We start from the raw sequence: 18,316 nt of genomic DNA, 5'->3' as shown, positions 1-18,316 counted from the left end.
AAAACCTCCACTGCATTTTTGTAAAAATGGCAGGACTGCTTCAAATTCCCACCTGTTTTGGAAATTCCTTTTCCAAACATTTTTCAAATCCCTTTTCCAAATTTTTTGAAATTCCTTTTCCAAACATTTTAACAAATCTGCAGACAATATTCCTGGTACTATAGCATGAACCAAAAATACCTCCTTTGTAGATATTCAACTTAAGATAAGTCTAGGCGTGAATCCGTAGAAAAACTCAAGTTTTTTTTTTATCGGTTAAATTATGTTGCTGCTTTCATTTGCATTCCCCTTTTTAATATTGACAACGTCGCTGCTCTTTCTGTTCTAATAACAAGAAAGCGAGCACTTATTGAAAGTTGATTTTAATTGCCCATTTATTTTGTTCATATTTCACGAATAAAAGCTTCATCAGTTAGAATTTAATGTTTGTGCTTGTCAATTGGCCTTCCTTTCCTATTTAACGTCTCAACGTCTTTGAGTAATTTAAGTGAGTCTTGGCGCCAAGTTAGCGAAAAGTAATCATAATTTGAATAGTAGAAATTCTTGAATCAATGCTTTTAGTTTCGACTTGAAACTAAAATCTGCTTAGCTCACTTCGCCAATTCTATTCGTTTATGGGCAGCGTCATCTATTATTTCTTGGAATGGATTTTCTGGAGAAAGAGGGGAGAGGGGGTAAGTTTTTTACGCTCAAAGTTTTTATATGGATTTGAAGAGTTGTTTTTAAAGTTAGTTTAAAAGTATTAGCTCTACTTTGATTAAAGCTAATTCTCGGTTGGGTGAATCCCAGAACGAGGCTTCTTAGTTTTGGATTCAAGTACATTTGGAATCAGCCTATACAATTTCCCTAATATTCTATTCGAAAAATTATAACTTTGTAGTGTTCTAATGAAATGGAATCTAATGATCTATGCAAATTGAATTATCTTTGTGAAAGAACTATTTCTGTAACATTAGATGTAAATTCAAGTATTTTGACTTGAGCTTCTTTATTCATTAAATACAAAATTAAAAATATACTACAAAATAAACTATATATATGGACATCCGCCCGGGAAAGCTAAAAAAATTTAATGATGGACAGCTGGAATCATCTGAATATTAACCATTTTGAGAATATGGAACTTATGTAACAGAAACTTTCGAAGAAGAGAAAAACCTAATGGAATGTTTGTTTTCCAAAAGATTTACAATCTCTTTAAAGAAGTTCTGTTATGAGCAACAGCTCTTTTTAGCATATGATTTGATCTTTATAAAGTAATTAAAAATTGTTTTCACATTATAAGCCTCTTCTTCAAAACCGTTCTACTTTGTTTGCTAATTTGAATTTCCGTTAGGGTCTATTTTTTCTGTATTCACTTCATCTGTTTTTTTCCTGATAAAAATTCTTGTACAATGCTTCCAGTTTTGGCTCGTAAATTTTGATGCATCAGTTTACTTTTGTTAAATAGTTTTAAGCATATATGGAACAATATTGTTCATTTGAAGATAGGTTTTTTCCATTCCTCCCACCCTGGAAAAAGGTCATCATAGCTTAAACGTAAATACAACTCACTCTGAGCAGAGGACTCATTTCCTTGGATAGGGATAAATCACTACCCTTTCGATTTGAAAATTTGTTTCTATCCTAAGAAGTAATGTAACTTATGAGCGACATGCTATCGTAGACGTAGGATCATTGTTTTTTCCTTTTGTAGATGGATAGAACTTATGGAGGTGAATAAACGCAAATTTTTGTCATCCATTTATGGATCGGTATTTTCGTTGAAAATTTGCTATATTAAATGTTTAAAAACACTAATGAAGAGTGACCTTAAGTTTTTGTTAGGCCTTTTTCTTTTCACAACTGAATATTTAATTGAGTAAATAGTCGTTACGTAAATAGTAATTTTAAGGACTAAACTGACACTGTCAGAAGATTATAAATGAACTAGACCAAAGAAATTATCTTAGAATCAAGGGGGAAAATGATAGGTTCAATTATTGATATTAGTTGGCCCGACCGTTGCTTGTCCATAAAAAAATGTAAGACGGTACACGTAACCTTGCCCCTTTGACTTTTGTTTTGAGTTTAAGACAGCTGCTTGGCTGTAATCTTTGAGAAGGATCTTTTATTTTTCTGAAAAGATTTCTGATTCATTCAAAGAAAAATTGAATATACAATCAAAATTTTCAAAGAAAATATATTTTCTATTAATTTGTTACTAATAGCTTTGTGCCGCCATCTCTATTTTATATTTTACGAAAACTTGAGATGGCAATATCGTAACTCTTGTACCACAAAGCGTTGTAAATACACAAGTGTATGTTATAGATTAATATTCATGTTGGGCCTTTTTTGCGCTGACTTAAAGAAACTTAAAAATTTGAACGAATAAAAATAAATATTTGTCGAAATACTGACAATAGAGTTTAAGCCCTTCCAGTCTAAATTAACAAGTTGCATCGTGGCTCGTGAAGCAAATTTTCTTCGTTGAGCTCCATGTTGTACACATTTTAATTATCGATCAAGAAAACGCTCCTTTTTGTGTATAGAGCCCGGTTGCCATTCGCACGTTTACGGTTTGTAAACAGTAGAAGAGAACGCTACGTCTGTAGCGCTTAAGACTGTCAAGTGCGCATTTGTCAATAAAGGTCCAAGACTACATGGCCTTTTGCTCATTTAATGTATTGTTTAGGTTTTTTCTAAGCTCATTCAAAATTAAATTATAAAAAAAAGATAATATTCACTTTTAGATTTCTTTCTTTTAGATTATTGTTGAACTGGTTTATATGAAAGTTTTCCAGCATCATGAAAATGTTCTCTTGTAATGTCTATCTCTACGTTTACGATCTTTTGAAAATCAGATGGCGATAATAGCACTATTTTACAGCCTACCTATTCGTGGAATAGCCCGGTGTCTAGCACTTTACAAATTTCACTTTTAGATCGAGACCAATATAGAAAAGTGTCTTCTAAAATCCCTCTTTGCAGACTTCAACTGACACAAATTAAATATATATTCAATTATTAGAGCAAATAAAGTTCTACAAACTCGATTGGCCGAATTATTAAGATTTCTTCCGTTTTTTCCCACTAACTAAAAAGCAACTGAAGTTTGAAGTAAGAAGTTATGAAGCCTTATCTAGTCCAGATTCATAAAGACTGAAAATACCCCCATCTCTGGGATAAATTCGGTAAACTAACAAGTCAGTTTCTGCTGTCTCTACTGATTTATGGATTTATGACCCATAGATATCGTCTTAAATGTAGATCTTTTAGTGAAGATTGTGTTTGTGTAGGTTTCGGGGTGAGGTCGATGTCAGAGCCGCTTTATTACGCTGTTTTTCACTTTAGGCAATATCCAACCTTAGTAAAACATTATAGTAGCTAAAGTAAAAATGATTTTTGTTGGAAACAAGCTAAGTAAGTATAGTGTTATATTCGAGGGCAGGCAAATTTATCATTATTTAGTTAACGCCAGTCTGCCATTTTAATCAAAGCATAAGTTGTTCTAGGAATTATTATGCAAAACGTCTCTTTGTTTTGTTGAAATTAACCTTACATCTTATCAATATCAGAAATCCTACTGGAACCAAGCTTACATTCACAGGCAATTTAAATTTCAGAAATGAAATAAGTTTTCTCAGAGCGCCAAAAAAAAAAATTGTGAATGTGTTGTACAAGGCAATAAATCTCCTGGAAGTAAACGTTTTGGTAAACTTTATTGAGAAGAAAATGTTTATGGTAAATTGGATGGATGTCAGTGTTTTTATCTTTCATGGCATAAACACCGCTCATAGAGTTAATAAAGGTGTATCGTACTTTGAATATTGGTGACTGGCAAAAAATTTGTTACGAAAGTAATTGTTCTCTAATTTAATCATGGAAATGTTTTGCGTCTTTGAATGGGAAATTGGTTTTCTATGCGAAAAAGATGTATATCAAGAAACCAGAACTTTAGGGTCGTGTTGTTAAAAACACCTTTATCATATTTGCGATGAATCAGGCAGTAATGGATGTCTCTTTTAAATGAATTTTATTTTTCTTCGGATGAATAGAGCTTTCGTGGGTTTGTTGAATGTATTTACTAGGCTACTAAGAAGATTTGTTTTCAAACATTGTTGCACCCTAATTCGAAGTTTAGAGTAATAAAACATATTGTACCATTGAATTGAGTACTGCCGTTCTAAGCATTGTTGACAGATGCCAGGAAACCTGAGCTTGGATATTTCAACGAATACCTTTACCATATTTAAAGTAAATGAGGTAGAAATCGATGCTAATTTCGATGATTCTTATCTTTTGCGGGACTAACACTGTTTGAAGTAACTTGCTGAGCGGGTATTGTTTCTTTGAATGCAGGGGTTCTGGCAATGTGTGCTACTCCATGCCAAAAGTAGGAAAAACTGATTAGAGAGAACTTGAAATTCGTCTCTGAAAAAATAACTAAGCCATCTTGCGTTATGTATCTAAATCTAGTTATAAGAACCTAAACAATAACATCTGCTGTGTATTTTTCTAATCGCTTTTTTTTTTTACTTCGGGTTTGTATATGGTCGAAGATCAAGATTTGTGAATAATTGAATCTGGGTTGATTGGCTTGTAACGTGAATTTCGGTGTCCGTCTAATTTCCCCCGTGGAAAATATCATTTGTATACAATCCTCAAAAAAGCTTATGCCAGCTTTGCCTATCACTCAGACTATCTGCATTGGTTTTTTTCTACAATTTGCCATGGCTGGATGGCAACTTGATTCTTAATTTAGAAGTCAAAGGACTCGGTCATTGACCTTTGAATTAAAATTAAGTTGCCATCAAGCCATGGCAAATTGTAGAATTTTTTTTTGTCTAAATCGTATGCTAGGCTTGTTTGATTGCGTTTTTGTAACTAGCCTATGTTCTAACAGTTCGGTAATTAGTAACAATAGTTTGAAATCAAAGAATCTACATACTTTCAGGAATATGAAACTGTCTACATATAAACATGTTAAATATGTTAATGGGCTTGAGTTTCTCTCTTATCAATTTCCTATCCTCTTTCATAATCCACGTTCAGGAATGTATGTGTTTGAATAATATTTTGGACCATTTCCGTAATTCACTGGCCGTTACATTTTTGTTTATGGTGCTGTAAATGTCAAAAGAATGATATAAGATCTCAGAGTTTAAGGCTAGCAAACTTTTATACACTTATATTGGTTTTATGTTATGTTTATAGTCCTGTTAAACGCTGGAAATGGGTCTGTTTATTCACTTTTGCTACGAAGCAAGTGTCTGATGCTTTTAAATCACGGTCTTATTATTTGTTAAAGAATTTTCGTGGTAATGTCGGTGCTTTATTTTTACTAAATATAAAAACAACTTTTTTCAACTGAAGTTAAGGAGCAATATTAAAACTAAAAACAAACAGAAACTATTCCGTATATGAGGGAGCGTGCTGCCTCTTCCTCAACCCTTGCTCTTCATGCTAAAGTCTTAAGGCTCTTCGAAAATACTTTTCATCCAAATTCAATGGCCCTTGTTTGAACAGTCTTACTTTCATAAAGAATTGTGACAAAAAGTCAAACTTTAGTGTAAAAAGTGACAGTTAAGGAAGGCAAACCCCTCATATACGAATTAATTTCTGTTCATTTTTAGTTTTAATGTTGCTGATTACTTTTAGTTGAAAAACTTGCTTCCTGATATTTAATTCCAGGCCGTTTTAGAAATCCTGCCATGAAATCCCCTCCCCCCTCACCTAAAATTGCCTCTAAAAAATTATCTCTGGAAACTTTCCTCCCCATACAAAATCCTCCCCTTGGAAAATCCCCCACAGAAAATCCCCCCCCCCAAAAAAAAATCCTTATATTTCCCAATAACTAAAACTAGACGTGAACAATGGGCAGAATACGTTACTTACAGCCCTTTCTCTAGGGACTATGGGAGTCATATCATCCCCAAAGGCATAGTTATTAGACCTTTTGACTATGTTCAATTAAATGGATGTCTCAAAATTTTGTTAGGATGTCTTTGCGGAAAAAAGGGTGTGGGAGGGGGGCTTGTTATCAACCAATCTTTTTGGTGAATTAAAGAACTTTTGATTTCCGTTCGAATGAGCTCTCTTCTGATCTTCTATGACCATTGGGTCGATACGATCAATCTGTGGGAAAAAACACACAATGATCATTCTTCTGGCAAAAAGCACAGCATTCCACGTTTTTGTAGATTTACCTCAGGCTCGTAGCTTTTGATGGGTAATATTAACCCTAGGGAATTGCATATCAACATGGAAACCCAATTCTTTTAAAGTATCGATTATTATTATCAAACTTCCGTTTATTAGAGTTTTGGGTTACTATTGAGCTGAGTCGGTCCTTACGTACAGTTCGTTATTTCGAACTGTTGGATAAATGTTGCTATTGTGACAATTAACATAGACGTCGTTATTGTTTTCGTTAACGTTGCTTTTATTGTTATTATAGGTATCTTAAACCGCCAATGCCTTTACATCAGGAGGAAAATTTACCTTCCAAAACCCTGTTCCTCATAAACTGATTCCAAAGAAAATAAGAAACCGTATAATATAGTATTTTTTACTTTTAACAAGGGTTTTCAGGGAATCGAGTCTATTTGGGATTCACTCTGGCCTCTTTAATTGAAGCTCTCATGAATCATATACGGAACCTTGATAAGGCTTTGACAAATTCATTTAGTTATTGCATAAATTAATATTAAAGCTTCTGAAATATGTTTTTTGATGTACACGGATTTTTATGAATGAGCCAAATGGAGTTCTGACAAATCACATGCGGATTTTGATAAACTTTTAAAATATTCGTCTAATTATTATGCAAATTATTATTTTAGCTTATAAAATATGTTGTGGAATGTATAAAGATTTTATGAATTAATAAAGTATTAAATAAAGTAGATTTGATGATTTATGTTCAAAAATGCTTCTGAATGTAGGTTTTATTTGTTTAGCGGGATATTTTGAAGAAAAACAATTTAAAATCGGGATTTCCATTTACTGTTATACTTTTGACAAATTCGTTTGATTATACAATTTACTATTACCGTCCCTCCCTCGTAAATCGGATCATGGATACGCCCCTGTGATAAGCATATTATGTTGACAGATCATTGTGTATCAAAGATAAATAAATTGATTGGAGAGTAGTTTGAAATACGTAACTATTTGTGCTTTTCTTGTACCCATATATTTGCAAGTTTTGGAGTTAGTGTGAAGGAGAAATTACAGCAAGCAGAAGGGATTTCCCAAATGAGATCTTCACTTAATCAATTTGTAGGAAAAGATGTCAAATAGTGTTAGTCTCGAGTTCAGCTTAGGTCAACTGCTTGGAGATTACCTTTCAGAGGACAAAATCAACTAAATTAAGACTGTTTAAGCTCACTCTGGAAGCACTCTCCAGTTGGTGTGTAAATTCAACTTATGTTGGTACTCCTCTTGGGATATTTTTGACACGATTTACAATGTCAACCTCAAGACATTTACAATGTCATTTCAAGAGCAATATTAATTGTAACTTGTCGGTGACTTCGTATGAAAACTCTACATTTCGTTTTTTATTGAAATTATGTAAAATTAATTGGAATACAGGAAATTGGACGCTAAGGGTGCAATCCAGAAGCCAATTATCGTTAATTGTAATTAATTATTTGTTATTAACTTCATCTAAAAATGGCTCATACATGCGGATTCAACCCCTAATTTGCCCATAATTTTAGTTTATGCACATACAATGCAGAGAATTGACGGACTTTTTATTATTATCTGGTATTTTGGAAAGCAAATGGTCATTGATTGTGATTATTATTAATATTGGAATGCACCCTAAATTAAATCATTTAAGAGACAAAATACTTGCGCGATTTAGGGACGTGGCCTGATTTCATTGCCATCTGTTTTTGGAAGTTAACTTAGCATAGGTTTACTAATTGAATGTTGAGGTTGTTCGTAAAAATAAATTCGGTAGTCGAATTGTTAAACAACTACTTACCGGAAGAAATTCAGCAATAGCTTCAATCTGCTGTAATCAATGGTACCTTGGTTTTTATGGCACTTGGTATCTACCAAGTGACATATAGCGATCGCAAATTCTGTCGGTCGGTCTGTTGGTCTGTCTGTCCTGGTTTTGCTACTTTAGGCACTTCCAGGTAAGCTAGGACGATGAAATTTGGAAAGCATATCAGGAATCAGACCAGATTAAATTAGAAACTGTCGTTTCCCCGATTTGACCATCTGGGTGGACGGTTAAATTGAAAAGATTAGAAAATGGAGGTATTTTTAACTTACGAACGGGTGATCGGATCTTAAGGAAATTTGATCTTTGGAAGGGTATCGTGTCCAACCGGATCAGGTGACATTGGGGGGAGTTAGGGTAGGGAAACCTAAAATCTTGGAAAACGCTTATAGTGGAGGGATCGGGATGGAACTTGGTGGAAAAATAAGCACAAGTCCTAGATACGTGATTGATATAACCGGGACGGAACCGTTCTCTTTGGGGGAGCTGGGTGGAGGAGGGTTAATTCTGGAAAATTAGAAAAAATGAGGTATATTCAACCTATAAAGGAGTGATCGGATCTTATTGAAATTTGATATTTCGAAAGATATCGCGTCTCGGAGCTCTTATTTTAAATCCCGACCGAATTCGGTGACATTGGGGGGAGTTGGGGGAGACCTAAGATATTGGAAAACGCTTAGAGCGGAGGAATCAGGATGAAACTTGGTGGGGAAAATAAGCATCAGTTCTAGATGCGTGATTGACATAACCAGAGCGGACCTGGTTTCTTTGGGGGAGTTGGGGGGAAGGGTTAATTCTAAGAAATTAATAAAATGAGGTATTTTTAGCTTACGAAGAAGTGATCGAATCTTAATAACGTTCCATATTTAGAAGGACCTCGGAACTCAGATCTCTTATTTTAAATTCCGACCGGATCCAGTGTCATTTGGGGGGGGGGGATTTTGGAAAACGCTTCAAGCGGAGATATTAGGATGAAACTTGGTGGGAATAATAAGCACAAGTCCAAGATAAGTGAATGACACTACCGGACTGGATCCGCTCTCTTTGGTAGAGTTAGGGGGGGGGGGGGTAATTCGGGAAAAATAGAAAAAAATGGGGTATTTGTAACCTACGAACGGGTGATCAGATCTTAATGAAATTTGATATTTTGAAGGATCTTGTGCTTTAGAAATCTCATTTTGAATCCCAACCAGATCCGGTGACATTGGGGGGAGCTGGAGTGGGAAACCAAAAATCTTGGAAACCGGAAAGCTTGGAAAACGCTTAGAGTGGAGAGATCAGGATGAAACTCGATGGGAAGAATAAGCACAAGTTATTGATATGTGATTGACATAATTGGAACGGATCCTTTCTCTTTGGGGGAACTGGGGGTTGTTAATTTGGAAAAATTAGAAAAATTGAGATATTTGTAAGTTAAGAACGGATGACCGGATCTTCATAAAGTTTGATATTTAGAAGGAAGTCATGTCTCAGAGATCTTATTTCAAATCCAGACCAGAGCTGTTGAAATTGGGGGGGGGGTGGAGGGGGAAACTGGAAATCTTGGAAAACGCTTATAAATGTCGTAGACTCGTGACTGACGTAACGGGACTGGATTCGCTCTCTGGGTGAGTTAGGGGGCAGGGTTCAGTGCTTTGGCGAGTTTGGTGCTTTTGGACGTACTAGGACTATGAAAATTGGTAGACGTGTCAGGGAGCTGCACAAATTGACTTGATAAAGTCGTTTTTCCTGATTCGACCATCTGGGAGCTGAAGGGAGAGAAAATTTTTTGAAAAATTGAGGTATTTATAACTTACGAGTGGGTGATCGGATCTTATTGAATTTTGATATTTAGAAGGACCTAGTGACTCAGAGCTCTTAATTAAATCCCGACCGGCATTATGCCTCTGATTTTCCTTTTAAAGCAATCTATTGATTCTTAGAATTTTGCTAGAGCTCATACCATATGAGCTCGTGGCTCTTCCGATCTCGTCACAAGTGCCATATGAGCCCTTAGCTCTTGTTCTTTTCTTGTTTTTCTTTTTACTTACGCACAAGTTCCAAGAATCTAATTTTTCTCTATATTTTCCTAATTTTATTTTACTGATATTCATTCTTTGGTTTTTACTGTTTCTTTTTTATTTTTTATGCCATTCTTGTTACTCTTCATTTTTCGTAAAGAAAAACTTTCTGTATTTAAATTTTCAAAACCTAGATTTTTCATTCATTCTAAAATTAAATTTTATCAGTACAGATGTCGAGCCATGAAACATACTCTATTATTTAGTTACAAAGCCAGGATATTTCTCCTATTTTTTATTTTAATATGACTTACAAATATTTTTATTCCCACTGTTCCTTTCTTGTTCATTCTTTTTTCTCTTGTCTTTGATATGATTAGCAGTGAGGGTCTAGATATAGAATATTCCGAGTTGATTTCTTAAGTTTTTCCAACTTCAAAGGAAATACTTTCTATCTTGCGTCCCGAGTTTCTAAGATGGATTTCTAAAAGAAGAGAATGCAAATTTTCGTTAAGGAAAAATGGAATTTGTCTTTGGGTCCTTCAATCAATTATCGTATCTTTTATTGATCTATTTGGGAGGTCCTGGGGATACTGAGATAAGAGGTCTTTCAAATCTTTAATAAAATATCAGGAACTCTTAGTAATGCCAACCAGAGGTGATATTGAAAGATGGTCTGCCAATTTTGAAAAAGGGAGATCGTAGAGACACTTTCCCGAAATTTAATTGTTGTTTTTCCTAATCAAGGCATCGATGCCATCACTTATATGACGATCTGTACCTAGTCTTGAATATTACTTTCCTTTTTTCCGAAACGAATCAGCGATATCTTTCATTTGGTTATATCTGTTCACTTTTCCTAATTTTACTACTGCTCTCCCGTCCCGAAATATAGCAGATGTTTTTCATGAAACTCAAGCTTTAGGTGGTGAGCCTTAGCTTCAGTAATACTTAAACTGTCCACTTGAAGGTATATTGAGAAATTTTATTTATTGGGTGCCCCAATTACTAGATAATATGAAATCTGTTGAGAAATTACGAACCAATATGTTAAGGGAAGAAAGCCAATGTTTTATGCTTTAAACTGGCAATTCTTACCTCTTTTTTGGCTAATAATAAACATAATGTTTCAGAGTTTCTAGTCATTAGAATCACTGCAATAAGTGACGAAGTTAGTAGATTTCCTTATGGTTTTTTATCCACTTTTTAGGGATATTCTGTTATGTTTATATTACTTATTTAGCTTAGAAACTAAGTAGGATTAAAAATTGTGCTCTTCATCGAGATTTCACCGATTAAATCTTCTCTTGACGGGCCAAAAACACTGGAGGGGTGGTTACCTTCCTCAAACAGTTTCCTCTCTGGTTTCAATCCATGTCCTCTCTTGTATATATTTTCCATGTCCTGTATATATTTGTATATATATAATCCATGTCCTTTCTTGTATATATTTTCCAGTTCAGATAAGAATTTAAGATAATTGGGGATAAAAACAATAGCATATTCTTAGGCCCAAATATTTGGATATTTGATATACCATTCCATTTATTTACACTTTCCCGAATTTTATAATATCTAATATATAGGAAATTCGTTCTTCCCTCTTGCATAGACCGTTTCGTGTAGTAGATTTTCAGACGTTTTGCATATTTCTATGGCTTTATTTTCTAACTATTCTTTTTTTTACCTGCAATATATGTCTACCGGGGAAAGATCTAATTGAGCGTGGCCTATATCTCTGTTGCGGCCAATCGCTGTCCTACCATGTATTACATACCCACGAGTTTCCTTCGTTTATCTGTGGAAATCACAATATTTGTCAATTTTTTCATTATCGCTACACAAAAAGTCAAGAACGAAAAAGGGAATGCTTCGCAATCACCGTATTTTTCAAACACACTGATTGGTTCCAAATTCTATACAATAATTTTTTGGCCTGAAAAAATGTTTTTGTTGACCTAAATGTTCAAGCAGAAAAATCTTGGTGACCGGTTTCGACTAATTTTTTACATTAACATAAACTTCTATTCTATTGTTAACTGTCTTTAGAGTTGTAGTAGTTGCATCAGATGATGTAGCCTTATGGGGACGATAATGTAACTAATTTGTTTTAAAGTTTACTGATTCTTTTTCAAAACTTTTCTTAACTATAACGCAAGCAGGACCTCTTTAGTGCGATAATGCTGTGCTATCGACTCTATAAATTTCGAAAATTATCCTTAAAATATTTTGACTTTGAAATTGAACTAACCTTAAAAAGAAACCTCAAAATCTTCCAAAAAGCTGTTGAACATATTCGTCGAAATGTATCTTGAAATAATTTTCTTCTAAAGTCAAATTTTCAAATGTAAAATTATATCTTTCTGCCTTTTCAAATGTAGTCTTTTGAACCTATTAGATTTTTTCTCATCCAACGCATTGTACGGATAATATCTATTCCATTGTTTTCCCTATTGTTTTCACTTCATTGATGATATGCCAAAAACCCATCATTGATGATATCTTTTCAGTTACTTTCATACAGAGTTTTTGCTTATGCAAAAATTGTATTATTCGAAAATTTTTGGCAGAAAACTAGTTCTTCTCTCTTGCTGAGGCTGAGTTGGTGGTCCTTTTATTTATCCCAATCCTATTCGACTTTTTCTTTATTAGAGCTGTAATTTGAGGAATAATCTTCCTATTTTGATTAGTTCTCCCCCCTCTTGTTCTTAATTTACAAAAACCCATCATTTTTTGTGTCTTTCTAATTACTTTGACTGTATTAATATGACGTTTTTGCTTATTCAACAGTCCTCTTGAATAGAAAATCTTGGCTGGTTTGTTTTTTCCCTTTTGGTAAGCTCTCGAACAGAAAGCCTTGTGGAAGTAGAACGCAATTGGTTGAAGGGCTATATTGATTTTGTGTTAAGCATAGAGAAAATCTCAGCTCTCTGTTCATCACTGTCAAGAAAACAACAAAAAACACGTTAACTTCTTTACGTTAAATAAAGGAAGATTCATTGGGCAGATCTTCTATATATCTGTGGTTCAGACGTAGAGAACGGACTATTTCTATCCCGAAAAAGTGTTATAATTGGTTTGACGAGTTGCTTTCCTGGAGAAGCGGTTATGATGAGTCTTTTTATTTGAGATGAAGTCAGATTAGCGTCTCTTTGTCAAAAGTTGGGTACGTCCTATTTAGCAAGTGGTATGCACTGGCCATTGGACTTACTACGGGGTTATCCTTAGTCATAAACGTTTGGTGGTGTACCCTTTAGTAAAACCATCTGCTACTCCCAAATTTTTGTCGTACTTCAAAGTTAATTCTATGCAGAGTAGTCAGTTTTTAGGGGCGCACGCTAAACCTCATAGATAATTAAATGTATAAGAAATCGGCATAGCTTATGTTTTTCTAACCAGAGGAAGTCTTTGGACAAAGGCGGAGGAATATTTTTATTACGAATAGAAAAATCCGGTCTTATATCCCAGTAAGTTTCAGTTTATTCAATGTTTTGAATAACTACTTGCTTGAAAATTTTTATATTTACAATAAAATTAATTTTGTGCTTTCCCCATTCTGCTTTCCGGTAATATAATATTTTGCTATGAACTTCTTTTTTGATAGCAAGCGATGATTGCCATGTGAATCCATATTACAGTTTGTAAAATCCTTTGCTTCCGACCATTCCACAAATGGATTCTTAAAAAACGAATTGTAAAAAACCGGAACAAAAAATGTTCCAAACTGTTGAGAAATGTGCCCCTCAGCCTATCTCTAATAGGCTTATTTATTATCTCTTATTCTATAGGCTCTCCCGTCTTAGGAATGCTGAATTTCTATCTGACTTGTTCCTTATTAGAAAAGTCAATATGTTACTGGAAGACTCTTGACAATTTCGAAGACTCGGACCATTTTGAGTCTCAATCAGTGTTACAAACGCTTTGAAATAAACTGTTCTAGTTTGCCAACTAAAGTTGCACTGCCAGAAGTCCATTTGCGTGGCCGGCTATTTCTCCCCCCTCGAAAAATACCCCCGCTATAAATGCCTGGAAAACACCCCCCCTGCGGAAAATACCCCCCCCCTTGACGGAAAATAACCCATCGAGAAAAATACCCCCTACCCAGAAAACACACCCTCGAGAAAAATACCCCCTGTGGAAAATAAGGCTTTCCAAGCGTTTTAATTTTATTTAAGTTTTTCTTCCGTAGGGAGAAGGAATTTTGGTACTTGTGTATTATGCGCCACTCACTCAAGTTTATGCTGTCTAAAACTTGACAAAAAAACCGTTTTTTTTTCAGTTTCTTCGTTACTTTAGTAATAAATTTGGGCTATAGGTTTGCACATTTGGGGGGGGGGGAGGGTAAAGTATAGTGGGTCTGCATGCAAAATGTGTTAGGTACAATTATTCTGCATATTACATAGAAACATAATAAAGATTATATTATAAGAAATATAATCTTATATTATAAGAAAGAATTGTTCTATGACTTCAAACTGTCCAAATACTTTACCTGCCCCCCACCGCCATATGTGCAAATATATAGCCCAAATTATATATTTCTCATACATTCTTGTCACTTGTCTTTGTCTTGTCTTGCGCTAAAAATACCAAAATTTTTTCCCCCTAAGAAAAAAAAAAACAAATAAAATTCTCAGATTTGGAAAGCCTTATTTTCCATGGGGGCTATTTTCTAAGGGTCATTTTCCAGAGGGGTGGGGTAAGTACCAACAATCGTCAATTTGTACCATCTGAACAGCAGTTTAAAAATGTTCTATAACTAGCGGAAAATTTCGATAAACTAGTAATTGAACAGATATCCGTATCAAAAAGGAGCTAGTAAAACAAAGATGTACCGGGAAATTTGATTGTATCAAATCATTTCCAAATGTACCGCATTGTACTAGGACCTCCAAATTGTACCGAAAACGGTACAGTTGTACCGTGTTGGCAACGCTGGTCTCAATCTAAATCTTTTGCAAGCTCTCTGATTTGCAAAAACGACAACTCAGTTAGCTAGTATCACAACTCAAAATGACTAGTTTCTTTATAGTAATTGTTTTATCAGTTTGATTTTGTATTAGAACAGTCCTACCCAACCTAAAAATAATCAAGACTTTCAGCAAAACTTAGAACTATGTTACTGCACATGATTGCTGTAGATGATTTAAACCAGTAGTCATTGCCAAAATTAAAGTTTACAAATGTGTCTCCTACTTTTAAAAAGGCAATTGAATAGTAATTGCCAATTGAAATTCATATGAATTTTGTGTTGTAATTTCCCCTCCTTTTCTCATTCAAACTTGGAAACGCTGATTCTATTCCGAATCTTTCTTGTATTCCAACTGAGCTGCATAAAAAGACGAAGAAAAAAGGACCGCCTTCATCTTATTTCAGGATGAGAATTTATAATTTCTCTTTTGTGCCAAGTGAGGTAGATATCTCGTAATTTAGTGGAAGGGAAGAAACTCCGGACTATTCCTTTCCTTTTCCTTCTTCTTGAAAATTTATGGCTAATAGCAATCGAAATGGTCCGCAATTCCTTACCGAATGCTGTGATTATATGACATTTACAAATAAAGCAAAGAAATAATTTCTTATATTTATATTCTTTGGAACACAAGTCAAAAATGTTAAATTTAGAACTCGAAGGCATTTTGTTATGATTAATGTTATCCAATCAGGGAAGAAGCAACGTAGATTATTTGCCTGTACGAATGTACATAAATGGAAGAAACATTTGTACTTTTTTTTTTCTTTTTTTGCCCTATTTACTGCAGTAGTGCAGATTAACAGCATTAGATTTTTGCTTAAGTCTATAATTGAAAGTGGAATATATTAAAAATAGGTAATTTTCTTTTAATAAGTCAGTAAAAATAAAACACTTATTAATACAAAAGTAATAATAAAAGTCCAAATATTTCGACTTTACATCCAGAAGCATTTATCAAGGTAAAAAAAAAGACGACTGAAGCAAAAATATTAGAAAAAAATAAACGCTATGCAAAAAACAAAAAAAAAGATGAAAAAAAAACACCATGCAAAAAAAAAAAAAAAAAAACAAACGCTATCCCCCCCAAAAAAAAACATAAACGCTATACAAAAAAACATGGAAAGAAAATTCGTATTTAAACGAAATCTGATATGGTATTTCAAAACGAAGCACCAAATTACAAACAATATTTTTCTATAAATAAGTTCTTATTTTATTTTCCCTGTTTTATTAAAAAAAACTTCACCCATTTTTAATATATATTAGGGTTCATTGTAAATGAAAGGGCAATGTTGTCTGAGGAATTACTTGTTTAGGTTTATAAAAAATAACTTCGAGATGGTAGTTATAACTATACGTGCAACTATACGCTCCTTATTCATATAATACGCGCTAATGTATATCAATATATACTTTCTAATGTATCTACAAGCTCACACTTATTTGTACGGATGTGTCATTAGTTGTTTCTTGCTTAGGCAGAATGTAAATAAGAAAGTGTTTGTCGTCCGAGAAATAAAAATACGTTGGTAGTGAATCATAGAAAATAAAAATTGAAAGATATCATGAAGAAATTAATGATTTTAATCGAACATGAACGCTCTAAAAAGGAAATACCTGTTTCCTTTGTCGGTATCGCAGGAAAACATACTTGAATAAAGGTATCGTCTTACATTATTACCTAATACAGAGTGGGGAAATCATACGAAAAACAAAACAAACATTACACATAGAGTAACCGAGGGCAACACAGACTGATTTGTGATATCACATCGGAAAAAAAAAAAATCGTTAAAATGATATAAAACTCCTTACTAGAGGATATATTCTGTTTGTTATTGATATGTGGAGAAAACCCAAATTATTGCTAGCTAAAAGTGGTGGCAGCATATATTCTCTATGCTCGTGTATTAGAATACTCTTTGGACGCCATCTATATCTGTGCGATTTTTTTAATACGAAAAATTAAGCAAAGAGAAAACGGGTTATATTATTATTTACGCCTTTCCATAATCAATCTTTAAATCTAGAGCACAGTCTTTGTTCCGTCTACCGAAACACCATCCAACTTAAAACACAATTCTACTCAAAAGGTAAAAGATCATATACCTTTTATTTTTACTATGCAGGAAAGATATTCTGTTTTCATAACTTATTAGATTTTTTAATTTATATTAATAACTTGGAACGCTTTAGGCGCATAAATAAGCAGGAGGTATGTTCATGTTGAGAGGGGCAAGAAAAGCTCTCTTGAAACTGAGTAGTTTAAAGCTGTAGTTTTACATAATCATACAAATACAGGGAAATATCCTCAGTTTGTTTATTTATGCCAATTATAATTATAGACTACCAAGCAAGGATTTTCGTTCATTTTAAGTTTCAGCCTAGTTGTTTACTTCCATCAGAATTTTTTTTTTTTTTTTTTTTTTTTTAATTACATAAACCTAATTTGGAAAGCTTGAAAAAGGCAATATTTAAAAATCCTCTTATGTTTTATCTATACTAATTTTAAACGAGAAAAACCCTTCGAATATACTTGTGTCTGTTGGGCTATTTCTTTTTCTCCCTTCGAAGTAAAAATGCGTGAGGTGTCGGACATTAGGGAAATTGCTCAATTTTAAAGGCCAGCTCCTGGGAATAGGAAGGTTTGGTGATTTTGATGCTTCAGTAACTAATGAGTAATTAAGGTAAAGGTACTTGACTGTCCCTTGGCTGTGTCATGCAACTAGAAACAAAGAAGCTAAATTTTTCCAAAAGGTTTTATGTGACTTTTTTTTGTCAAATTAAGATTTACATCTTACTCTTACAAATTACACCCATTGGATCGAGATCGATTAATTCTCCACATCTCGAGTTTTTTTTTTTTTTTTGTTCTAAAACTTTTCATTTTGGTTATTCAAAATGCTATACGTCAAGTTTCATGGTTGCAGAAATTCCTAGAAACCAGAACCTGTGCACAGGGGCTGTTTCCTTTTGGGCTCAGCCCTCTGAGAAATCTCAAATTTTTCATGATTTTTTTTTTCGTAATTTATCGTATAATTTTCATACATTTTGCCTGTTTTGACTTTTCATGTTTATTTAGTTTTACTAGTTTTTCCTGAAATAGAGTTGACTCACTTGAATTTTAATACCTCCGAAGCTACCTTTTAAGGAAATAAAAGGTTGGCACCAAAGTCGTTTTACCTTGCCTTAAACACCTTAAAGGAGTTTCAATAAAATGGTCATTTTTATGATAATTTAGCATGAACAAAACCCTTGCTTTCGTAGTATGCAAGGAGTACAGTGCTTTCTGGTAACATGCACAATAAATTTGTTGGTTTTTGTCCAGTATAAGTTTTC

At 33.8% G+C, this 18,316-nt stretch overlaps 1 protein-coding gene across 1 annotated transcript in view; it reads left to right on the top strand.

Annotated features, from left to right (window-relative positions):
- LOC136038680 (arginine kinase) overlaps nucleotides 1-18,316 on the top strand; it is an 83,317-nt gene that overhangs the window by 27,190 nt on the left and 37,811 nt on the right. The window lies entirely within an intron of this gene.

Source organism: Artemia franciscana, chromosome 18, assembly GCF_032884065.1.
Source record: "Artemia franciscana chromosome 18, ASM3288406v1, whole genome shotgun sequence".
NCBI lineage: Eukaryota > Metazoa > Arthropoda > Branchiopoda > Anostraca > Artemiidae > Artemia > Artemia franciscana.
This window is presented reverse-complemented; position numbering and strand designations above follow the sequence as displayed.